We start from the raw sequence: 5,000 nt of genomic DNA, 5'->3' as shown, positions 1-5,000 counted from the left end.
AGAGAGAGAGAGAGAGAGAGAGAGAGAGAGAGAGAGAGAGAGAGAGAGACAGAGAGAGAGAGAGAAAGAGAGAGAGACAGAGAGACAGAGAAAGAAGGGATAGCAGTGTTTATTAGCTGTGCAGGCAGGCGGAGGGGAGGCAGTGAGGGGAGACTGAGAGACTGGCTGTGTTATATTAGAGGTGAAAGCAAGTGGAAGAGCAGCGCCCATATAGAAAGGTCAGTGAGGAAGCACTCTGAGACAGACAGGAGGAGAGAGAGGAAGAGGAGGAGGAGAGAGAGGGATCAGGAGAGAGAGGAAGAGGAGGAGAGAGAGGAAGAGGAGAGAGAGAGGCATCAGGAGAGAGAGAAAGATGGGGGAGAGAGGGACCGGGGGAGAGAGGGATCAGGAGAGAGAGGAAGAGGAGGAGAGAGAGGGACTGGGAGAGAGAGGAAGAAGAGGAGAGAGAGGGACTGGGAGAGAGGGAAAGAGAAGGAGAGAGCAACCAGGAGAGAGAGAAAGAGGAGGAGAGAGAGGGACTGGGAGAGAGGGAAAGAGAAGGAGAGAGCAACCAGGAGAGAGAGAAAGAGGAGGAGAGAGAGGGATCAGGAGAGAGAGGAAGAGGGGGAGAGAGAGGGACCGGGAGAGAGGGAAAGAGAATGAGAGCAACCAGGAGAGAGAGAACGAGGAGGAGAGAGCGGCACTGGGAAAGAGGGAAAGAGGCAGGCAGGAGAGGGACTGGGAGAGAGGGAAAGAGAAGGAGAGAGCAACCAGGAGAGAGGGAAGGAGGAGGAGAGAGAGGGACTGGGAGAGAGAGAAAGAGGAGGAGAGAGCGGAACTGGGAGAGAGGGAAGGAGGAGGAGAGAGAGGGATCAGGAGAGAGAGGAAGAGGGGGAGAGAGAGGGACTGGGAGATAGAGAAAGAGGAGGAGAGAGAGGGACCGGGAGAGAGGGAAAGAGGCAGGCAGGAGAGGGAGAGAGGGATCAGGAGAGAGAGAAAGAGGAGGAGAGAGAGGGACTGGGAGAGAGGGAAAGAGAAGGAGAGAGCAACCAGGAGAGAGAGAAGGAGGAGGAGAGAGCGGGACTGGGAGAGAGGGAAAGAGGCAGGCAGGAGAGGGAGAGAGGGATCAGGAGAGAGAGAAAGAGGAGGAGAGAGAGGGACTGGGAGAGAGGGAAAGAGAAGGAGAGAGCAACCAGGAGAGAGAGAAAGAGGAGGAGAGAGAGGGACTGGGAGAGAGGGAAAGAGAAGGAGAGAGCAACCAGGAGAGAGGGAAGGAGGAGGAGAGAGAGGGACTGGGAGAGAGGGAAAGAGGCAGGAAGGAGAGGGAGAGAGAATGTTAGATAAAGAGGGAGAGAGAGACTGGGTGGGTGGAAGACAAGAAAGGAAGGGAGCAGGGGGAGGAGAAATGAGAGGATGAAAGCAAGAGAGAGAGAAAGGTAAGGAAAGGAAACATATAGCTGAGAGTAACAGAGTGAGTGGGAGCAGGGTGCTTTTCACAGAAAATATCATGGATGAAGTCGAGAAAAAGAGAGAGATAGAGAGAAAGAGAAGAAGAGGAGGAGTGCCCAATATTAGGAGCCGGTCCTATAATTGGAAGTATGTGAAAAATGAAGTGTCAGTTTGGTCAATAAAGGTCAAGGGTCAGAGGAGCTGGAGCACAGAATGTGCTCATTAGAGCCACCAATCAGATCGCGCTTGGCCGCCCAGACCATTAGTCATCACAGAAAAGAAGGGGGTAGACACACACCACGCTGTCTCTCTCTCTTTATCCAGTCCTACTCTCTCTTGTTCTCTTTCTCTCTCTCACTCTTTATCCATTCCTACTCTCTCTCTCTCTCTCTCTCTTTCTCTCTCTCTCTCTCTTTATCCATTCCTACTCTCTCTCTCTCTCTCTCTCTCTTTCTCTCTCTCTCTCTCTCTTTATCCAGTCCTACTCTCTCTCTCTCTCTATCCATTCCTACTCTCTCTCTCTCTCTCTTTCTCTCTCTCTCTCTTTATCCATTCCTACTCTCTCTCTCTCTCTCTCTCTCTCTTTCTCTCTCTCTCCCTTTATCCATTCCAACTCTCTTTCTTTCTTTATCCATTCCTAATGTCTCTCTCTATCCATTCATACTTTGTCTTTCTCTCTCTCTCTTGCTCTCACTCTCTCGACATCATCCTCTATCTCTTCCTCATCTTCATTCATTCTCTCTCTCTCTCTCTCCTGATCCTTCTCCTCCCTCATCTTCCTTCTCGTCGTTCTTACACTCCTCCCCTTCTTTTTCACCTCTTCATCTTCCTCTCTTTTCCTATACTTCTCCCTCCTCTCCCTCCTCTCTCTCTCTCCTCTCCCAAACATAGAAAAAGGGGACATAAAATTAGCTCTATTTCTCTCTCTCTCCTGCTACTATAGACTGCTGCTCAGTGGTGTGGAATGTAAAGTGCTCCTTCTCTCTGTTCCATCACCCAGCTCTACTCTAACTCTCTCTGTTCCATCACCCAGCTCTACTCTACCTCTCTCTGTTCCATCACCCAGCTTGCTCTACCCTGCCTCTCTCTGTTCCATCACCCAGCTCTACTCTAACTCTCTCTGTTCCATCACCCAGCTCTACTCTACCTCTCTCTGTTCCATCACCCAGCTCTACTCTACATCTCTCTGTTCCATCACCCAGCTCTACTCTACCTCTCTCTGTTCCATCACCCAGCTCTACCCTGCCTCTCTCTGTTCCATCACCCAGCTCTACTCTACCTCTCTCTGTTCCATCACCCAGCTCTACTCTACCTCTCTCTGTTCCATCACCCAGCTCTACCCTGCCTCTCTCTGTTCCATCACCCAGCTCTACTCTGCCTCTCTCTGTTCCATCACCCAGCTCTACTCTACCCTGCCTATCTCTGTTCCATCACCCAGCTCTACTCTACCTCTCTCTGTTCCATCACCCAGCTCTACTCTACCTCTCTCTGTTCCATCACCCAGCTTGCTCTACCCTGCCTCTCTCTGTTCCATCACCCAGCTCTACTCTAACCTGCCTCTCTCTGTTCCATCACCCAGCTCTACTCTAACTCTCTCTGTTCCATCACCCAGCTCTACTCTACCTCTCTCTGTTCCATCACCCAGCTCTACTCTGCCTCTCTCTGTTCCATCACCCAGCTCTACTCTGCCTCTCTCTGTTCCATCACCCAGCTCTACCCTGCCTATCTCTGTTCCATCACCCAGCTTGCTCTACCCTGCCTCTCTCTGTTCCATCACCCAGCTTGCTCTACCTCTCTCTGTTCCATCACCCAGCTTGCTCTACCTCTCTCTGTTCCATCACCCAGCTCTACTCTACCCTGCCTCTCTCTGTTCCATCACCCAGCTTGCTCTACCTCTCTCTGTTCCATCACCCAGCTTGCTCTACCTCTCTCTGTTCCATCACCCAGCTTGCTCTACCCTGCCTCTCTCTGCCTGCTGGGCACTGGCTCTGCAAACAACCCTCACACACGGGAGCACACACACTCAAACTGCTAGCCTCAACATCATAGTCCTCAATAATACATGAAGTTGCTTTTTTACAGAAACCTCCTCCTCTCTCTCCCTCACCCCACCAGACCTCCTCCTCTCTCTCTCCCTCACCCCACCAGACCTCCTCCTCTCTCTCTCCCTCACCCCACCAGACCTCCTCCTCTCTCTCTCCCTCACCCCACCAGACCTCCTCACTCTCTTACTCCCCCCACCAGACCCTCTCTCTCTCTCTCTCTCTCTCCACCAGACCCAGACCTCCTCCTCTCTCTCTCCCACCCTCACCTCACCAGACCCACTCCACCAGTAAGATACCGCCTATTGCCTGAGTGGATTCAAGGCAAATCTCGGCCAGTCACAGACATACTACTACCCCTATTATATATTAGTAGTATTATTATTAGCGTTATTATTAACATTATCTTTATTATTAGCATTATCATTATTAGCATTAGCATTATTATTATTAGCATTATTATTATTATTAGCATTAGCATGATTAGTATTAGCATTATTAGCATTGGCATTATTAGTGTTATTAGTACTAGCATTATTAGTATAATATTTTTTTTAATTAGCATTAGCAGTATTAATATTATTAGCATTATTAGTATTAGTATTATAATTAGCATTTGCATAATTAGCATTGCTTGTATTATTAGTATACGTTGCATTATTAGTATAATTAATATTAGCATTATTAGCATTTTTAGTATTATTAGTATTATAATTAGCATCAGCATTATTAGCATTATTAGTATAATTAGCATTAGCATTATTAGTATGATTAACATGAGTATTATTTTCATTACTACCAGTTTTATGATCATATACATTTTTCATCTACAATATGGCTCCAACTTGTTCCAACTGATGACTTGTATGTGATATATCCACATTACAAAATACTACTGGTAGGATTTTATACTCAGACTGCACATCCACTACTCACTAGCCTATTTATTATATGTTAGTGGTTGAGTGCTACACAATGCTGGTGGATGAGGTGAGGAGTCCCCCTTTCTTTGTCAAGCTCTGCATGAATCCAACCAATCAATGAATCAACCAATCAATGAATCAACCAATCAATGAATCAACCAACCAATCACCCAATCAACCAATCAATTAATCAACCAATCAATAAACCAATCAATTAATCAACCAACCAATCACCCAATCAACCAACCAATCAATTAATCAACCAACCAATAAACCAATCAAATAATCAACCAACCAATCAATCAATCAATCAACCAATCAATTAACCAACCAATCAATTAATCAACCAACCAATCACCCAATCAATTAATCAACCAACCAATCAACCAATAAATTAATCAACCAACCAATCAACCAATCAACCAATCAATTAATCAACCAACCAATCAATCAATCAACCAATCAACCAACCAATCAACCAATCAATCAACCAATCAATTAATCAACCAACCAATCAACCAACCAACCAATCAACCAATCAACCAATCAACCAATCAACCAACCAATCAACCAACCAATCAACCAATAAATTAATCAACCAACCAAT

The 5,000-nt window shown here is 46.7% G+C and overlaps 1 protein-coding gene across 8 annotated transcripts in view; it reads right to left on the bottom strand.

Moving 5' to 3' along the window:
• Window positions 1-5,000, bottom strand: part of LOC139381096 (homeobox protein Meis1-like) — a 200,354-nt gene that overhangs the window by 162,921 nt on the left and 32,433 nt on the right. The gene's annotated exons all lie outside the window — the stretch shown is intronic.

This window comes from Oncorhynchus clarkii, chromosome 23, assembly GCF_045791955.1.
Source record: "Oncorhynchus clarkii lewisi isolate Uvic-CL-2024 chromosome 23, UVic_Ocla_1.0, whole genome shotgun sequence".
Classification (NCBI taxonomy): domain Eukaryota; kingdom Metazoa; phylum Chordata; class Actinopteri; order Salmoniformes; family Salmonidae; genus Oncorhynchus; species Oncorhynchus clarkii.
Note: the sequence above shows the minus strand (reverse complement) of the source record. Positions and strands in the feature narration are given on the sequence as shown.